This window comes from Dendropsophus ebraccatus, chromosome 10 (assembly GCF_027789765.1).
Source record: "Dendropsophus ebraccatus isolate aDenEbr1 chromosome 10, aDenEbr1.pat, whole genome shotgun sequence".
Classification (NCBI taxonomy): domain Eukaryota; kingdom Metazoa; phylum Chordata; class Amphibia; order Anura; family Hylidae; genus Dendropsophus; species Dendropsophus ebraccatus.
Window position 1 is genome coordinate 58,325,257 of NC_091463.1, and position 21,614 is coordinate 58,346,870.

Consider the following 21,614-nt stretch of genomic DNA (forward strand, 5'->3'; position numbering starts at 1 on the left):
AAAAGCCACCCTCAAGGATACTGTTTTTGGTGCAATACCCAGAAGTTCTGTTATTCTCCTGAAAGTTTATAGAGTGCTTAGCTATTGATAGAGGTGAACAAATATGCTATGTTAATTATCAAATACAAATCTCAAGCAGCAGTGGTCGATTTGTTTTGTCTATTAGGGTACAAACCCACACACAGTATACACAGCAGATCTGCAGCAGATTTGGTGGTGCAGATTTGATGCTGTGTTCAGTTATTTAGATCTAATCTGCTGCGTATCACAGCAGTAAATACACTGCGTATACGGTGTGTGGGTTTATACACTTAGGGTATAAACCCACACACCGTATAAGCAGCGTATTTACTGCTGCGATACGCAGCAAATACGCAGCAAACACGCAGCAAATACGCAGCAAAAACGCAGCAGATTATATCTAAATAACTGAACACAGCATCAAATCTGTACCAACAAATCTGCTGCGTATTTGCTGCGTATTTGTTGCGTATCTGCTGTGTATACGGTGTGTGGGTTTGTACCCTTAGGGTACAAACACACACACCGTATACGCAGCAGATTTGATGCTGTGTTCAGTTATTTAGATCGCAGCAGTAAATACGCTGTGTATACGGTGTGTGTTTGTACCCTAAAGGTGGTTCAACTTTTTTTGCCTAGAAAAGTCTGGTATGGCTCTTCTAGGGAATCAGAACTTATGCAAAGGAGAACTACATTTTGTTTTCCAAAAAATAAAATAATTGATCACCGCTGCTTGAGATTTGGAGTCATTCATCTCCGCTTGTGACACATTAGATGTAATAATTGATGGGGTTTACAGTACAAACATCCCCACCAATGGCTAAAATTAGGGGCAGAAGCCCTTGACTGAGCGCTGTGCCCTTTTGTTTTGGATCAGCACCGTCAGAATCTGTTTAGCCCCACCAAACTAATCCCAGCGCTCTACAGTATAGGACAAGTGAATGTGAGCTTTAACGTACCAATGTTGCCATTCATCCGTGTAACATAACAGAGAAACATGCTTTTATCTACAGATATGTGAATGGCTCCTTTTTGACTGAATACTATATATTACAAACAGTTTGTTTTTCATGCTAAAGTTTCAGTCATGAGGTACAGGAAAAGTTACAAGCATGTTCTCATTATTCTTGCTGCGTCCAGTAGGTGTCGTTGTTGTCTCTTACAGATGCTTTCCCATCATGTGCTCATACATTGTAAAGACTCTTTTGGAAATCTGTGATCTGGATCTACTTAGTGGAGCAGTCACATGAAAAATATATTGTTTTACTGAAGACCACACACACTTTTATGATTGCCACAGAGATTTACCATTTTTTCTGCATTTAATAGTATAAGGGATTTGCTGTAGTATGGCAGATGCGTAATTGTCAGAGACAGATATTTGTAGTCTCCAAAATATTCCCAAACCAGCAGCATACATAGAAGTCATGGGGCCCTAAAGCAACATGCAACCAATCCCCCCTACACATACACATCCAAACAAATATTATAGATATATTAAAAATAACGGCTTCAGAAAATAGAATATACGTATCTGTAGGATTTATTGGCACCATTTTGGATCAGATGAGACTCTTTTGATAGGACTTGCTCTTGATCTATGTTTTTATGTGATGCAATAAAAAAGTAGCAATTCTGGAATATTGGCATTCGCCTACTGTTTGAGTATTTACACAGCTCACCATGCAGGACAACTCTTGTATGTTTAAATACTTTGGATATTTCCATATGTAGTTATAGCAAGTATATAACTTTTTTTTTTTTTATATTAAATTTAAATTATAAAAGGGGTGATTTGAATCTTTGAATTGTTTTTATGGAGGCTTTTCTTTATATTTCTTTCATCTAATTGCTGGCCTCACTGGAGGAGGGGAAAGCCAATGTTTGTCCATATAGGCATGTTGTGAATGTCTCAGCTTCCAGACTGTTATCAATGCCATCCTCAAGTTTCAGGTGGCAGGCACAGTGCCAGCTGTAGAAGTGACCGAGCCATGGTGCCACAGACATGTCTGATGAAGAGGACAGTAGTGGAAAGACTTAGCTGGCCAATAAGCAGTAAGAAGCGTGTCCATTTTCTCTAACTGGGCGGGTATAAAAGATTCTTTTTAAGTGCCCCTGGATGCTGTAAAAACAAGAGCCATACTCACATGCTCTTGATCCCACACTATTGCTCTCCACTTTCTCTTGCTTTCAATGATGTCATGCTTGTATAGGAAATGCCTGTGCAGCCCATCACTGACTGAGGTGGGTTATTGAGTAAGCTGCGTCAAATCGTAGTAGTTTAAAAAACACCTAAGGGGCTTTTCCATTTTTGTGTGGGCACAAATATCTGAAATAGGTTTCTCCAGAGAATATTGTTGCAACCTAAAATCTTTCTGGTCTGTTTAACCATTTATTGACCAATAGGGAAAAGTTTGCAACAAATCTCTGCTCGTTCCGCATCAGAAATTCATGCACTGAGAATATAAAAATCTGTTCCACAGGCCAATTTCCACATGACGAGATCTGATAAAATCCCACCCACATTGTTACTACTGTGTTCCTGTTGACTTCCCCCCTATGTATTCAGGTCGAAAATTTGCAGTTAGGGTGCGTTCACACCTACAGCAGATTTGATGGTGCAGATTTGATACTGTGTCTAGTTGTTTAAATGAAATCTGCTGCGGATCCGCAGCAGAAAATACGCTGTGGATCCGGTAAGTGTGAACGTACCCTAAAAAAGTGTGAACTTAGATTTTATAGTATCTGGTAACAAGAAATGCTATGACTATTTTGCCGGCCTCATTTCTCTTATTGTTTAAGACACATTCTAAGCCTCCTATTCCTTCAGTTGCATGGCCAAGTATCAAGTGTTGCATTTCCAGGCTTTGCCTTGGGTGTGCTCCCTTTTGTTACATATCATTATGAGATACCCTTTCATGTCTCATAAAATAAAGTATTGTTTTCTGCATCACACGATCCTCCCAAAGGAGAATGAACGTGTTTAAATAATGTGACCAATAGTTGATGTTGCCTGAAAATTTGCAGGCAAGTTTATTGACATTGCTTTTAAGTGTATCTGATGTATACCATTCATCCAGTTATCTATTGTCTTTACTGTTGCGGCTTAGTGCACATATTTACTGTAGTTGAACAGATCTGGTAAGACCGGGTTTACACATGTTTGCAACATAGTTTTCTCTTGTTCTCTTCTCCTTGAACTTAAAAAGCAAAATAGTGACCACATGTGCTGGCATTGTGTGGAGATTTCAGTGCAAAGACTGGATATTAACATGCTAGTTGTTGTACTTGCATTTTTTGTAATTTTCTAATGTTGCAGTTTTTGATCCTAGAATGTGAATGGTTAATAATTGTAGTACTATGTAAAGCTAGAACATTGACAAAACTTCCACTGAGTAGTGAAAAACGTAAACAGGTCGTCTCTTGCTGTTGCAATATGTTAGGCTGGGTTCACACTAGGTTTTTGCAATTTTTTTTTTTTCCCCTTCAGTTTTGCAAAAAACGTATGGAAAAAAACAGATGCATGCGTGTGTGCATCCGTTTTTCCATTGAATTCCATTAAGAAAAAAAATGATCCTTTTTTTTTTTTCTAAAAGTGTCACTGTTGTGAAATTTTTTTTTGGCAGAAATCAATAGTCCAGGCGATTTTAAGAAACTTTGTATTTGGGTTTATTAGCCGAAAAATGCATTTTTATCATGAAAAAGCAGTTTGAAGCTCTCCCCCCTGTCTTCATTGTTTTCCTATGGAGAGAGCTAAAGAAAAGACCAAAACAAGAGTTAATCTACAAATACCTCACCCGTTATCTCCTCTGACAGTCACCACTGACCTCTGTGAGCACTGATTACAGCTGTCACCCAGCTCCGTGCCTAATCCTCTGTTATCTGCTAACTCCCTCCTTTCTCCTCCCCCCTCCCCTCTCCCTAGAACAGACAGTGTGTGACTCATGCAACAAGTCACAATTTTCAGATTTTTTGCAGTGGATGGAAAAGAGGAGGGATGGGGGGGGGGGCCTGGGAAAAGGCTTTTTAAATGCAGATAATGGCATATTTGGCTAATAAACCCAATTACAAAGTTTATTAAAATCGCCTGGGCTATTGATTTCTGCAAAAAAACTAAACAAAAATACAACAGTGACTCTTTAACGTACACAAAAACGTGGTTGACCTCATTTTTGAGTCGATAATGAAAAAAAATGGATCGTTTTTTTTTTTTTGAGTTCCATTATTAAAAAAAATGCACACACATGCATTTGTTTTTTCCATCCGTTTTTTTTGCAAAAAAACTGATAAAGAAAACTAGTTGCAAAAACGTAGTGTGAACCCAGCCTTAGCTGAGGTACAGTACTGATACTGTATGTATAACACACTATAGGGGAGATTTATCAAACATGGTGTAAAGTAGAGCTGGCTCAGTTGCCCCTAGCAACCAATCAGATTCCACCTTTCATTTTCCAAACAGTCTGTGAGGGATAAAAGGTGGAATCTGATTGGTTGCTAGGGGCAACTAAGACAATTCTACTTAACCTCAGTTTGATAGCAAGTCGCAAGCAAGTCAGTGTGGCACCCACAAAAGCAAAGTCGCGTTTTACTTCTGACCAAGAAAACATTAAAGAGAGATTATTTTTTCTTGTGACTTTCATGTCCATATCACGCTATGTCGCAATTCCTTTAAGATGCGTTCTGGTAAAAACACACAGCTCATCAGTCACTGATAAACAAGGTGCTGACGCCTGGCACATTCACCATTCAGATGTTCGGTGCCCGCGCTACACAGTGAATGGAGTCAAAAGCAGTTTGTCTTCGTTCACTGTGCAACAGTGGCAACCTGTAACAACAGCTCAGCTCCTGTTCAAGGGAATGATGGCTGAGATGCAGTTACAGGTCACTAGTGCTACACAGTAAAGGAAAATAAACTGCCCCCGGCCCCATTCACTGTCATGCAGGCACCGTACAGCCAAATGGCCTGGGTGCTGGGTAGAGATGGGCGAAGAGAGATGCTGTCTCCACGCAGATGACTGCTGATGAGCTATAGTCTATTCTGGCCAGAAAATGTTTTTTAAGGTTACAAACCCACTTGCCGGATCTGCAGCGAGTCTCCTTGCTGCGTTTTTGCAGCGAGACTCGCTGCAGATCCTGGCCCTATACTTTCAATAGCAGAGAAACTCGCAGCAGGGATGTACATCCCTGCTGCGATTTTGTCTGCAGCCCGCCCCATTAACCCCCCGGCCGCCGGACATTATACATTACCGGGTCCCCGTTCCTGCTTGCTTCGGGGCTCCCGGTGTCTTCACGGCCCGCCCGGCCAATCAGTGCGCTGCGGCGGGGCAGCGCACTGATTGGCTGGGCGGAATGTGCCGGGAGCCGCCGAAGCAAGCAGGAGCGGGGACCTGGTAATGTATATCCTGCCCGCCCCGATCGCCCCCGGCCGCACGATCGCCCCCCCCAGCCCCGCAGCTCCAGGCCGCACGATCGCCTGCAGCCCCCCAGCTCCCGGCCGCACGATCGCCCGCAGCTCCGCAGCCCCCGGCCGCATGATCGCCCGCAGCCCCCGGCTGCACGATTGCCCGGCCGGGGGCTGCGATGCTGGGGGCGATCGTGAGGTCGGGGGCTGCAGGGCTGGGGGCGATCGTGGGGCTGCGGGCGATGGTGCGGTCAGGGGCTGGGGGCGATCGTGCGGCCGGGGGCTGGGGGCGACATACATTACCTGGTCCCGGCTCCTGCTTGCTTCAGCGGCTCCCGGCACGTTCCGCCCGGCCAATCAGTGCGCTGCCCCGCCGCAGCGCACTGATTGGCCGGGCGGTCCGTGAAGACACCGGGAGCCCCGAAGCAAGCGGGAACGGGGACCCGGTAATGTATAATGGCCAGGGGGTTAATGGGGCGGGCTGCAGACAAAATCGCAGCAGGGATGTACATCCCTGCTGCGAGTTTCTCTGCTATTGAAAGTATAGGGCCAGGATCTGCAGCGAGTCTCGCTGCAAAAACGCAGCAAGGAGACTCGCTGCAGATCCAGCAATAAAAACCTTATACTTGCCTAGCCCCAGTCCCCTGCTGCTCTCCTGGATCTACCATTCTTCCCCTTCCAGTCCCCCAATCTCTTTCTAGCCTCCAAGACTGTGGCTGTCTTGGCCAGTCATTGAATGAGTGGAAAAGTCCTGATCTAAGAGCTTGTCTTGGAATAAGAAAGATGATTTTGGTCAGAGGGAGAAGAATGGGAGCTGCAGGGGACTGGGGTAGGTAAGTATAGTTTTTGTTTTTAAATTACATTAGCAGCATCTTGATTTTTTTTTTTTTTAACATAAGCTGAAACACCCCTATAATTCAGACACGGAAAGTAACCATATTATGCTTGTGGCCTTGCACTGATATAGCAATTGTATCACTCCTGAATAAAGCAATGTTGCCATGAAGTTCCTCCTAATAGACAGCACTTCTGGAGAAGAACAGTTGTGAAGCACATCATCCAGTATGATGTAATATATCACAATTTTTTCTTAGAAATGCATGAGAAACAAGACATCAGTGTTAGTGATTTTTTTTTTTTTTTTTTTTTTTTTTTTTTTTTTTTTGCAAAGCCACTTTTTACATTGGATTTATATTTTGGGAGCCCTCTGATCGTCAAGGTGTCCTGGGATAGATGTGTAACTGGAGGAAAGTATGACTTCCATATGTATTTTTGACTTTAAACAGTGTTGGGGCCCCTGAGGTGCAATTACACCTAAAAAGTTCAGTATTCTTGAACATAAATGTGTATTGGTTTTTATGAAAAGGCAAATATCTGTATCTTGAGGGGAATAGGTTATGCTATACAATACTGGAATATATACCGCAGTCTGGGTGGTCTCTATGTGACCCTTAGGGTGGATAATCATCTCAGTGGTGTGAACAGGGTTGTTTGTAGTAACATTTACTGCCTAGTTTTCAGCATGATCCTCTCTACATGGCTCACACTGGTGAAAAGGGCATACACCGAGCTTTTAGCCTCAGAAGTCACACCACATGACCATAACATCCATTTCCTGATTTGCAGTCTCGACTAGGTTAAAGGTCTCCTCAAGAATAAAGAAACTCCTGAGATCTTATTACTGTGTCAATAGGGGTGGCTAAATGCATATCTGTAAATGGTTTTATAGGAAGGGTGATCAGAAGGTGCAGACTGTGCACTCCCTAACTTTTATTATCTGACTTTCTGAACTGCCTTTGGTCACTGCCAGTATTTATAGGGATACGGTTACCAACACACGCGGCTTGTCTTTATTGCATGGCATGGCGATTGCATGTGAGGTTTTAAAGGATTGGTCCACCCAGCAATTTAGGTAGTTCCCCCCCCCCCCCCCCCATATGTATAAATTACCTTGTCCTAGTGGGACCATAACCATTGGGACTTGTCAATGAACTCCAGTCCACTTGTGCATTATTATTTATTACCAGGATTGTTTCTCATTACAAATGCTGGTTTTATTCAGTGTACTAAGTTGTTGTTATATCATATGTTTGATGCCAGATTGTGTCCTCTGCAGTAGCTGTTCATGGTGGATGCAAGTCTGCAACAATGCAATTATGTCTGTTAATAGCATTCTTCATCTACATGAGCCACATCTATACCCCGTATGGCCAATGCATCAACAACTCATCTTGTGTTTTATTCAGGGCCAGACTGGGACTGAAAATCGGCCCTGGCATTTCAAAGTACACAGGCCCACTTACCGTGCGGCATTTGGGGAAAATCCAGTCATTTTTAAATCTACGCACAACCCCTGCCAGTGTAGTGTGTTCCTGAAGGTATATAGCTGTCAGGGCATACTGGGAGTTGTATTTTGTAATCTATGGGGTTGGGGTTTACTTTTTTTTTTTTTTTTCTTCTCATCATGTAAAATGAATACCCCAGAAATATGGAACACCCAACCCTATAGATTGGGAACTACAACTACCCTCATGCCCTGGCAGCTATAGACCTTTAGTAACTGCTGGGAGTTATAGTTCTCCCTACAAAATCCTTTATTTATTTTTTTCTCATTTTGTTGGGAGAACTACAACTCCCAGCAGTTCCTGAAAGCTTATAGCTGCCAGGGCATGAAGGGAGTTGTAGTTCCCAATCTATGGGGTTGGGTGTTGCATAGTTCTGGAGAATTCATTTTACATGAATAAAAAAAAAAATGAACACCCAACCCCATAGATCAGGGGCCCTCAACTGGCGGACCAGCAGTCCAGACCCCTGATGCAGCTCAATATACCTGTATACTGAGCTGCGCTGCTCCCCTCTGCACAGTAACTATGAGCACTCATGACGAGCCACTCATAGTTACGGTGCAGGAGCTCCCTCCGTCAGTCCCTCTTTTAGCCGCACTGCAACGGTCACAAGAGGCTGCTCTGTCCTGTCTCTGGTTTCGGCGCTCGAGTGACATCACTAAAGCGCCGGCACCAGGACAAGCGGAGTGCGGCCACAAGAGCGAAGAAAAGAGGAGATGCCCAGACCGAGGTGAGTATAAGTGTTTGTTTTTTCTTATGTTTTTTCTTATGTTATATGCTATATCTGAGGGGGAGTACAGGGGGGCCATATACTACTGGGGAGCACAAAGCGGGGGTCTATATACTACTGGGGAGCACAAAGCGGGGGTCTATATACTACTGGGGAGCACAAAGCGGGGGTCTATATACTACTGGGGATCCAACAGGGGGGCTATATACCACTGTGGAAGAGCAACACGTTTACTACTGGTGTTCAGCTCGGACTTTCACCTGACAATAGACCCTGGTAAGTGGACCTTCACTAAAAGTTGTGAGTACCCCTGCCATAGATTGTAAACTACAACTCCTAGCATGCCCTGACAGCTATATACCTTTAGTAACTGCTGGGAGTTATAGTTCTCCCTACAAAATACTTTTTTTTTTTTTTTTTTCATTTTGTTGCGGGAACTACAACTCCCAGCAGTTACTGAAGGTTTCTAGCTGCTAGGGCATGAAGGGAGTTGTAGTTCCCAATCTATGGGGTTGGGTGTTAAATTTTTTAATCATATAAAATGAATTTTCCAGATCTATGGGGTTGGGTGTTGTATAGTTCTGGAAAATTAATTTTACATGATTAAAAAATGTAACACCCAACCCCATAGATTGTCAACTACAACGCCTAGCATGCCCTGACAGGTATATACCTTCAGTAACGGCTGGGAGTTATAGTTCTCCCAACAAAATACACTTCTTTTTATTTTGTTGGGAGAACTACAACTCCCAGCAGTTACTGAAGGTATATAACTGACAGTGTCAGGACATGCTGGGAGGTGTAGTTCACAACTTTTATTATAATATTTTTTTTTAATCCTAGGGGTAGGGGCCCAGCTTCCACATTACAGTTTTTTTTTTCATTTATACTTGCTCATTTTTACTACCTGCTGGCTGCCTCTCGGTACAAGCTCTGCTCGCTCCTCACTAGTACTGCTCCTTCTCACAGGCCAGGCGGGAATCAGCTAATGGCAGCCGCCGGGAACAGGATCAGGGGAGGGGCGGCGCTGGGGAGAAGAGGAGGGCAGCAGCGGGGGAACGTGAGGGCGGCGTTTAGGAAGTAAGGGCAGCGCTGGGGATGTGAGGGAAGCGAGGAGGAGACGTAGGCACGTGACGTCACAGTGGGCGGGCCAGACACAAGACCACCGGCTGCCTGGTAACTAAGCTGCACAACAGAGTGTGCGGTGAAGCGTTCACATACTCGGAGGATGTAGCCGGGCAGCGGGCACTGAGGGGGCCAGGACTGGCCCAAGGAGGGGCCGACCCCTCTGGCATTTGCCAGAATTGCCCTATGGCCAGTCTGGCCCTGGTTTTATTGGAAGATGGTTGTGCTGTTAGAAGAATTCTGTTGCAAGGACTGAATGGACATAAGAATTCAACCAAAGCTCTGTCATGGTTTTACTCAGTATTATGTCATACTACTTTTATTTAATTTCTTTTACAGATTGCAATCAAGGACGGCTAAAGGGCAATTTTGTCTCCTTTGCCTAAGATCTTAAAAAAAAAAAAAAAAAGCATATACGTCCACTTGGCAATCCCCCACCACCCCAGAACTTTTACAGATGATCCTAGTTTTACATCATGGCATCTGCCCAGGTAGCTCCCAGCATGCATCGCTTTTCAGAGCCAACTGCCGGGTACTTACCCTTGTCTTGTAGTATCTGCTGGGCCATCTCTATGCAATAGAGCTGGGCCTGGTGTCCCCAGTGTGACCGTATCCCCTCCCCTCTTTGATGCGGCCCTGTTGATTCCAATGGAGGCAGATTCCAGTGCATAGAGCCAGGCCAGTGCACAAGACCAAAACGGTGTCAAGCACCGGAAACAAGGCAGTGTTTTGAAAAAAGGACTGGGATCACTGTGTGGCCGCTGACGGGGGAATGTAAAAATAAAAAATGCAGTACCTGATTTTAAATTTGCTCGAATCTGCTTCTGCTTTACACAGTATCTATTCATCTTCTTAGATAGATTTGAGCAAGAGAGATGAAAGAACAGTGTTTCCTTTCCCCTATACTACTCAAGAGTTGCTGTTGTTTCCCTGCTCATGGATAGGTGTGATGTCAGTGGTAGGTGGAACTACAGATGAGGTGTAACGGCTTGTCTGCCAACAGAAGATACAGATTATGTGACATGTGTCTCATGTCTCAGAAGGTAGGGGGGAGGATGGAGGAGTAGAGACCGAGTGGAGCAGGAAATGAGGATTTTCAGGAGGTGTCAGAAGGGGCTGCAGACAAACGGCCCAACTCATGTCATAGAAGGCTATTACAAAAAACCTTAAAGCTGTCACCACCCTCTCATGCCTATAAAGATACTGCTTCCTTGTTTGGCCATAGTTCCATTCTCTATTGTCACTAATAATGGCCGTTGTTCACTAAAGAACAGCTGTCATTACTACATTGTGTGAACATTTGCATATTCTGCATTTTCAAACTTATGTGCCTAGCCCACCAGTTTTGCTTGCTGACAAATATTAAGGGCATGACTTTGCTGGAGTTAGGGTTTTTTAGACATTTCATCATACATAATGTAAAAAAAAATGGTCTGGTGCATAACCTTGGCAGGCTCTATGTGAAGATCTCTATGTGAAGATCTCTATGTGAAGATCTTCAATAACACTGATCTATGCTATGGTATGCAATGGCATAGCATTGACAAGTGGATGCAATCTAAAGATTGCATGTAAAAGTCCCCTAGAACTATATGTAATCACTAAAACTTCCCCCTTCACCATTTTATATATAAAACACATAAAAATAAACATATTTCATATTGTAGCATGCGTACCTGCGATTTATTTTATTTTTTTTCCCCTCGCGTTATTTATTAGAAAAAAAAAACAACAATTGTGCAAAAAATGACGCCCCAACCAGCTCTTAGAAGACAAGGAGGAAAAAGCAAAAATGAATTATGAATCATTAGGGCCAAAATCTACTGTGTCTTTATGGGGTTAAAGATCACAGGCAGCAGTGTATACTAACATCCGCCCTGCTTGTGATCTGGCATCCAGTTCTCCCAACTACTGTCCACCACCTGTATCATCAGCCCCTCCCCCTAATACCAATTGCACTCCACAACAGTTTCTTTCTTTGGTTTATTTTATCATATGTATGTACAGAGAAAATTTCCCTCCTGATAGAGTTGGCACAAATGGTTTATGTAACTTTCATAATTGCATAGTATACCATTGAAGTTGGAAACTTTCCATCATTTATTGACCTTTCTCAACCTGTATACATTGGTGGTTGGTAGAAGGCATAAGAGATGGTGCCACATGTGCTGAGATGCCATTTGCGGCCGGAATCATTCTGGGGGCCTGAAGATACATCCACGCTGCTTGTGATCCGGTATCCAGGTCTCCAGTCTTTCAGCAGCCGGCTGTAAGTATACACTGCTGCTTGTGATCTGCAGGTTAGATTAATCTTGTAGCTTGAACCTGCTTTAAAATTTATAGTCATCAGCCGCACATCTTCCTGTGTGAACAGGGGTTATGTATGCTCAATAACGATAAAAGATAACTGGCTGCCTACATATGTGTGCTGTCAGATAACTGGCTGCCAACATATGTATAGATCTGTGCTGTCAGTTTAAAGGGAAACTATCAGCAGGTAAGACAAATCTAACCTGCTGATAGCCCCCTATAACGCCAAGGACACTGAGGGGGATGGTATGTGTCTTACCTTCTCCTCTGTGCTGGTCCCGCACTGTTAGTTGGGGTAAACTCCGCTCTGGAGCACTGTTAGGAGTACTGCCATGTCATCCAGCCCTCCCCTTCCATTCAATATCATTAGAAGGGACGTTCTGGATGAAGCGGCAGTCATCCTAAGGGTGCTCCAGAGTGGAGTTTACCCCGACTAACAGTGCGGGACCAGCGCAGAGGAGAAAGGTAAGACATATACCTTCCTACTCGGCGTTGCCAGAGGACCATCAGTAGGTTAGATTTGTCTAACTTGCTTATAGTTCCCCATTTAAACTGACAGCACATATCTATACATATGAACTGGAGAGAGTGGAACGGCTGCACATCCCATCTATGGCTGATACTAATGCCGCTAGGCCTATATTAAAAATCAACACCAGAGTGTCTGTATATGAATTGATCAAGCCATATTGCCCCGTGTACCACCGCGCAGGTCCTCTGGTCCACACGGGTCCCTACGCTGACTCCACACCGTGTCGGTCAGCGACCGCCAACTCCGCAAAGCGTGCACATGCAGGGAAGGGAGGCCATGGAACGGCCCTGCAACCCCAATGTCACAGGACCAGACCCAAAAAGCCCCACCAAAACCCAGCCAGCACCACCGGCGGGGAAGGCTGCCCCCAAACGACACAAGTATGGATATGGTATTACACTTACCATTGCTGCTCTCACAGAATGGGGAAGACATAGGGTCCAGACATGTGAGCACAGACATATCCTGCTAATTTTGGTCATGTGGGTCTTATAAAGGAGTGCTAGCTGTTCAGAGAGGGAGAACTGTGAAACACGAACTGGAGAGAGTGGAACGACTGCACATCCCATCTATGGCTGATACTAATGCCGCTACATGGGGCAGTATGGCTTGATCAATTCATACACAAAATTCTGATGTTTTTTTATTTAGCCTAGCGGCACTAGTATCAGCCATAGGTGTGAGGTGCAGCACTCTGTTTCTTCCCTGAGCCGCATTTTGTTTCTCTCTTTTCTCCGTGTTTTGCACTCCTCCTGGTGAGACCCACATGACCGCAATTAGCAGGAGACACCTGAGTGCACATGGTTTTAATCCCTCCTGTTTTTTCCCATTCTGTTTGCTGCAGCTATGGTGAGTGTAATTCCTTATCCAGACTTGTGCTGCTTGGGGGCGACCTTCTCCGCCGGTGGTGCTGGCCGGGTTCTGGTGTGGTGTTTTTGGGTCTGGTCCTGTGGCATGGGGGTCGCAGGGCCGTCCCATGGCCCCCGTTCCCTGACTGTGCACGCCTGTGGGGTTGGTGGCCACTGACTGGCACGGTGTGGACTTAGTGTAGGGACCCATGTGTATCAGATACCGGCACGATGGTACATGGGGCAGTATGGCTTGATCAATTCATACACAAAATTCTGATGTGTTTTTTATTTAGCCTAGCGGCACTAGTATCAGCCATAGGTGTGAGGTGCAGCACTCTGTTTCTTCCCTGAACTGCATATCTATACATATGTAGGCTGTCGTGTGTGTGTGTTGTTGTTTTTTTTTTTTTTTCTCGTTATTGAGCAGTGTCAGTGTCAGTGTCACTTTAACATGGGCTGATTTTAGGCCGCAGGAGCATTTCGAGCAACTTTCCTGTGTTTCTAGCAAGCCAGGCCGCTAGGAGTGGTTATACAGAGGGAGAGTGTGTCTGACAATCTGACAGGAACAGCAGTGATTGCTGGAAAATGTAGTTTCTGTGCTGCTTGTCTTTAGATGAAGAGTGGGCAGACTAGAGCACTCGTGCAGCGGCTACAGAACTGTTGGTCATGAAACGAAAGAGGGCAACAGTAAGTGGGCTTTACACCTCTTTGCTGTAATTGTTTGTTTTTATTTCCTTTCACATCGCCCAATAACCCCTTGGATCATTCCTAATGATTAAGAGGGTGGGGAGGAGGGACGGAGGGGTGGGGCAAAGTCAGGGCACAGATACTCCTGTTGGGCACGGGGCTGCAAGTTTAAAAGCAGTTTTTTAGGACAATAACTGCATCACCTGCAAAACAGACCCCAGGACAGATCTTGGATTAAAAGCAGCCATCCGAAGGTACAAGTGGTTGGGGGGGGGGGGGGGGGGGTAAATTATGGGTAAAGTCGCTTTAATACAATCAGAGTTTGCTAGTAGCCTTAGTTATTTTATTTACCTGTCATAGAGGACATATAGAATAATATGCTTTAAATCATTGGGTGGCAGCACTAGCTCACTTATTCTGGATACAGCTATTACTCCCAGTGTAAAGGCTTATATCCAAGAAGAAACTTTCCAGCACCAATATGGATTTAAAGCCTATATTTAGTAAAATAAAGACATTGGTGCTGGAAATTTGCTTCTTGGATATTAGACTTTTTTGCTTCTAGTGATCCGTGCACCTGGTGATTTTGTGAGTGGATACAGCTGGCCAATTGTATGTTTGTGTATACAAGTGTAGAGGTTTAGGTACAGGCAATGTTATGCCTTTGTAAATCCAAGAACAACAATGGGGAGAATACAGTAAATGAAAACTGTATTTGTTGCCCATACTAAGAGCTTTCATTTTCCCAAAGCACTTTAAGAAATAAAAGCCATTTGTAACTGTTTTCTATTGGCAGTATTTTTCTAGACAATTTTATATTTATTCCCTGAGGGTATGTTCACACTACTATATACACCCAGAAATTTCAAGTGGAGGGCGCGTTGTTTCTGCTTGAAATTTCTCAGCATGTTCCGTATGTCGTACTCTTAAGAAGTGGCGCTAGAAGGGTGGCTTCTGTTTATACATGCTGAACAACCATGTCATTAAAACCAGTTGAACAATTAACACTAATCATCTAGTCCGATAATAGTCTTGTGTAATAGAAGACGACGATCAGCTGACATGAACGATGTCGGCTGATTGTTGCAGTCGCTTGTCTTTCAAAATGTTGAAAGACAAACGAATAATATAGCAACGATCTGCTGCTGTCGCTCCGTGGAACAGGAGCTTTGGGCTGCAGCAGTCCTTTTCTATGGACATCAGACTCATCTCTACTGCTTTGCATAACGCACACCCTCAGCTTCGGGACGTGATTTCTCCGCCTAGGGATCGGGTCCAGGAGCAAGACTTCCAGGGAGGGTTAAGTATGCCGGGCTTGACCACAGGGGGCCGCGGGCTCCGCCACAGCATCCCGGCTGACAGGTTCCCTTTAACCCCTTGCCGCAAAATGATGTTTGGGAAACGTCATGTAAAGCAGGTAGTTCCCGCAACATGACGTTTCCCAGACGTCATGGCTTCCCTGCCTCCCCCCGCTGTCCCTAACGGTGATCGGGCAGCGGGAGGAGGCTGTGTCACACAGCATCCTCCTGCTGCCTCTGCCCGGAGGGGAGCCGCGCTCCCCCCGGGCAGTTAACCCCATAAACGCTGCGGTCTATGCGACCGCAGCGTCTATGGGGAGATTCATGGCCTCCCGCCGATCGGGCGGCGGGGGGAGGCTGCGGAACGTTGCCTCCCCCCACCGCCACTACCAGTATGTCCCCCGGCCCCCTCCCCACGTCCCCTGATATCGGCGGATCACCGCTATTACCATTATAGCGGTGATCCGCCGGTACCGGGCATTACTGGCGCCGCCGACAGCTTTCATCTCCCCCCACCGTGGATGAAAATGTATCCCCCAGACCCCAGATCAGCCCCCCTAGTGGGCGATCACTAACCCGCTCCCCTCCCCGGGCAGCCATCACATCCAAGATGGCCGCCCCTATCCCTGCGAACAAACGATGTTTGTTCGCAGGGATGGAAATGAATAAATGATCAAAGCCCCATGCTCTCCCCCACCGGAGGTATCGGAGAGCATGGGGCAGTGATCGTGGACCCCCCCTCCGTGTGGTCCCGGAGCAGGCGATCGGCGGTATATACTATATACCGCTGATCGCCTGTTCCCAGTGCAAAGATGCACTTTTTATCCCCTGTCACCATAAATCATTGGTGACGGGGATAAAAAGGGTCAGTTTGTCGCCCCCCCCCCCCCTTCCCCATATACATTACCTGATCCAGGGAGGTCCATCCTCCTCGGCGTCCAGGCTGATTCTGAAGTGCGCATGCGCTCCAGAATCAGTTATCTCGGAAACTTTAAAGTGACAGAGACCAATTTAGTCTCTGTCGCTGAACTATGATTACTGTGATAGAAAATATCACAGTAATCATAGTAATACAGTGAAAATGAATGTTTTTACATACAAAAAAATAAAACACACACTTTTTAATATAGTAATAATTGCCGTTTACTCCCAAATTACCCTTAACCCCCCCAGGTTGCCCATATCTGCCCCAGGTTGCCCGTAACCACCGCAGGTTGCCCGTAATCACGCCAGATTGCCCGTAACCACCGCATGTTGCCCATAACCACCGCACATTGCCTCTGACCCCCTCCAGATTGCCGTAACCACCCAAAATTACATGTACCCACCCCTGATTACGGATAAACTGAAGTGCTTATAGGTAACCCCCCCATGTTGCCCGTAACCACCGCAGATTGTCTGTAACCACCCCATGTTGCCCCTAATCACACGTAATTTCCCCTCAGATTGCCTCCGACCACCGCACGTTGCCTCCGACCCTCTCCAGATTGCCCGTAATGATCCCAGATTACAGGTACCCATCCCAGATTACCTATAAGCACTTCACTTTATCCGTAACCACCCCACGTTGCCTGTTACCACCCCAGGTTGCCCATAACCACCCCAGGTTGCCCGTAACCACCCCACATTACCTGTAATCTCATTTTTTTATTGTATTTTAGTAACTGCGCTATTCTAATAACTATTACTAGCTGCGGTTTTGCTCCAGCAAATTGGCGCTCCCTTCCTTCTGAGCCCCGCTGTGTGCCCATACAGTGGTTTATGCCCACATATGGGGTACTGTTGTACTCAGGAGAACCTGCTTTACAAATTTTGGGGTATTTTTTTTTTCTCCCATTCCTTGTGAAATTAAGAAATTTTAAACTAAACAAACATATTATTGGAAAAAGAGTTTTTCATTTTTACTGTCTTACTTTGAATACTTTCCTCTAATACCTGTGAGGTCAAACCGCTCACTGCACCACAAGATAAGTTCTTTGAGGGGTGTACTTTCCTAAATGGGGTGACTTTTGGGGGGGTTCTATTCTGCTGACACTACAGGGGCGCTGCAAACGCACCTGGCGCTCAGAAACTTCGGAAAAAACTGCACTGAAAATGCTAATTGGCGCTCCTTCCCTTCTGAGCCCGGCTGTGTGCCCATACAGTGGTTTATACCCACATATGGGGTACCGTTCTACTCAGGAGAACCTGCGTTACAGATTTTGGCATGCAGCTTCTCCCCTGTTCCTAGTGAAATTGAGAAATTTTCAAACTAAACTAACATATTTTTGATCTGATCCTTTCCAGTATACAAGCCTTCTAGATCCATTTAAAAAAATAACTGGTCCCTAAAAAAAATCAGTTTTGGAAACTTTCACAAAATGTGATAATTTGCTAATAAATTTTTAAGCCCCATAACACCCTAAAAAAGTAAAATATGTTTCCCAAGTTATGCCAGAATAAAGAAGACATATTGGTAATGTGATTTAGTAACTAATTTATGTGCTATGACTTCCTTTTTTAGAAGCAGAGAATTTCAGAAGTTCATAAAATGCTAAATTTTAAAATTTTTCATGATATTTTGATGTTTTTCACAAAAAACACACAAAGTAGTGACCAGATTTTGCCACTAATATAAAGTGCCATATGTGACGAAATCTCTGAGCTATAAGTGCATAAAGTGAGACAGGTCAGATTTTGAAAAATGAGCCTGGTCATTAAGGCCAAAACAGGCTTTAGAGGCAAGGGGTTAAGAGGAGGAGCAATGGAAGAAGGCGGTCTTGACTGATAAATCAAACTTGGTTTTACATTATGTAGATTGCTTAGTGTGTTTCTGGCATACCTGGGGAAAATATGGTATCAGGATGCACTGTGGTAAAACAATGTGCATCTAATATTTTGTTTGTGTAAAATCAGCTTTTTCACACCAAAAAACTTACAAAACCTACAGAGGATATGTTTACACTCATTATTGTGAATCTCGTGTTACACCCCCCTCCATTCCCCCGTAGAATTACATTGAATTCATCTGGAGCACATTTGTCAGTTTACATGTACTTTAATTTAACTGCTATAATTAGAACTACATGGTTGCTCATTCAGTCTAATAGGCACATGTTATACATGTTATCTCCCCTGCAGAAGCTCTTAAAGGAAACAAGTGTCCAAATGGAGGTTTGTCCTTATTGCCAGGGGTTGGGAGTTCTGCACCGTGATCAGCTGATCACTAGGGTTACTTAAACGGTTATTTCTGGTGGTCAGCTGGTTGACATGTGTCTGTGTTTTTTTTTTTTTTTTTTTTTAATCTCCAGTGACTTTTGCAGTAGATTTGTATTTTCATGATGGCCATACTCTCATCTTCTTTTACAGACAAGGCTTCACACTTGGGGGCTCCTTCGCAGATTCTGCTCAAGGCCAGCAAAGTGAGCCAAATGGTCTTTTGCACAATGTACACAAGTATTCGGACTGATCCCGTTGACTTCAAGGGCTCCATTGAATTTTTTTCTGTTGTCTAAATATACCAGGATTTGACCAGAGAAAAAACTCTGCTTGAAGGAATTTGCTGTCCGATCAAATCAAGCGAAATAAATGGAATCCGTGCTCGAGCTCCCCTAATAAAGCTCCAATGCAAGTGTGAATGCCTTGGGTGTTACTCAGCTTGGATTGAATATGATAATTGTGCTGCAAGGTAGTAGTTATCTTGAATTTTCTGATTGAGAAATTCTTAGATTAATTTAAATCCAGGGGGCGCTTTTATTTTAACAATTTCCTTTCTGCTTTCCTATTCTAAAATTTTGGCAAATAACTTTAATCTGCATCATATTTTAATTTAATTGTTGTATCATCCATAAAGTCAGATGACAGTGGTTTATTCACAGCTGGCTGGAGTGTAAATGGCTACTGGTCCTTCCGGTTAATTTAGCATGCAAACTGTTTTACTAGTGTTTTTTATTCGGCCTGTATGCTCATGGGTGGAAAATATTGACCACATATAGGACGTACATAATGGGTAAGGCTAGGTCTAAAAAAGAAAATTATAGGAAGAGTGCAACTTAAAGGGGTTATCCAGCGCTACAAAAACATGGCCACTTTCCCCCTACTGTTGTCTCCAGTTCAGGTGTGGTTTGCACTTAAGCTCTATTTACTTCAATGGAACTGAGTTTCAAAACCCCACCCAATCTGGAGACAACAGTAGGGGAAAAGTGGCCATGTTTTTGTAGCACTGAATAACCCCTTTGAGGTTCCTATTAGAAGAAGCAATTTTTAACGATTAATGATCACAAACAAGAGCTACCTGAAATCGTTCACCATATCACACCGTCGTTAGTTACGATCATTAATACGATTGTTTACTCCATCTGATCCCAGCAAATATACAAGCAACGTGGAATTTCACTAAACGATTAGTGATTGAATGTGGAATTACAGCGAACGATTAGCAAACTATTAACAATGACTTTAGGTTTAGCTCAAAAGACACGATCAATGACACAGGAAGGATTTTTCGATTGTCGCATGCACAAAACGACTTTTTTAACCTTTAGAGGACCGGGCCAATTTAAATTTTTGCGTTTCCGTTTTTTCCCTCGTGCTTAAAAGGCCATATCACTTGCATTTTTTTCACCTAGAAACCCACATGAGCCCTTATTTTTTGCGCCACTAATTGTACTTTGCAATGACAAGCTGTATTTTTTCATAAAGTACACTGCGAAACCAGAAAAAAATTCAAAAGTGTGGTGAAATTGAAAAAAAAAACCACATTGCTTTTATTTGGGGGGTATTTGCTTTTACACCGTTTTGGTCTGGGGTAAAACTGACTTCTAATATATGTTCCTCAAGTCGTTACGATTACAACGATATGTAACATGTATAACTTTTATTTTATCTGATGGCTTGTAAAAAATTCAAACCATTATTAACAAATATATTTTCCTTAAAATCGCTCTATTCCTAGGCTTACAGCGCTTTTATCCTTTGGTCATGGGTTTGAAGTGTAATTTTTTTGCGCCATGATGTGTTCTTTCTATCGGTACCTTGATTGCAAATATGCGCCTTTTTATCGCTTTTTATTACAATTTTTCTGGATTTGATGCGACCAAAAAAAGCGGAATTTTGCACTTTTTGTGCGCTCGTGCCGTTTACCGTGCGAGATCAGGAATGAAATTACTATTTTGGGCGATTATGCACGCGGCGATACCAAACATTGTTTGTTTTTTATTTTATAACCTTTTGAAAAGGGGGGTAATTCAAACTTTTTATTAGGGGAGGGAGTTTTTATTTTTTTTATTTTTTATTAACAACACTTTTTTTTCTGTTTTGTTTTTGTTTTTTTACACTTATACTAGAAGCCCCCCTGGGGGACTTCTAGTATAAGCACACTGATCTCTCCTTGAGATCTATGCAGTATAGTTATACTGCTGCAGCCAAAAGCAATTGAGTGCTGAGCCGCGCGGCCTGGCTCTGAACACCCATAGACTATCCTGGATGTACGAGTACGCCCAAGGTCGTCTAGGAGTTAAATTCGAACGATATAACAATTTTTTGCACAATAATTGCCCCGTGTAATAGGGCCCTAAATCATTCAGTATTTGAATACTAGTGGCTGAAGAAGTTGGATGCCACCCTAGGGAGTCCTGAAAAACATGGATACAGCCATAGGGCTACACTCCCCCTTTTTTTTTTTTTTTTTTTTTTTTTTTTTTTTCAGCCACAGTTTATCAAATGCCGAATGATTTGGCTCACATGCACGGGTTGTGCTCATCTCTAATAAAAATGCATATGTTAATAGATACTAAAAACGGATTCTGCTTTATGCCATAGTTTCATATTGCAATGGAGGAGGGTTTTTTTTGCTGGACACAAAAGCATAGTTTATTTTTAAAGACAGCAATATTAAGTGTAAAGTAACAGAAGCTGTGAAATATAAACTCAGTGTAAATGCAGCCCAGAGTCAGAAAGAAGGAATGAGTTATTCTGAAGCCTCTAAAGGTCGGTAAACTAGAGACCTCACATGTCATAACACTGGAGATTTTCTAGTTGTCATATGAATGCTATCTTTATCTACGCTGTTCCCTGTATATTCTAACAAGGGAGCCATAGTTCAATGATATATTTAATGTTTGGCCGCTGCTCCTACTCCACAGGAAATACCAAACCTAACACTGTCCAATATTCATTTACATCCCACTTCAACCCACAAAAATCTCCAGCTCCTCCACATTTGGTTTGTAAATTAAAGTACCCCAGAGTCTGACACCGACTATTGCAGCCTGTGCTTTCTCACATGTCATCCAGTATGTTACTTTCTGCTGGGTTTTTACTATTGCTGTACTAAC

The 21,614-nt window shown here is 43.7% G+C and overlaps 1 protein-coding gene across 3 annotated transcripts in view; it reads left to right on the forward strand.

Moving 5' to 3' along the window:
* The window catches only part of KIAA1210 (KIAA1210 ortholog), a 101,842-nt gene that overhangs the window by 942 nt on the left and 79,286 nt on the right, over positions 1 to 21,614 (forward strand). The window lies entirely within an intron of this gene.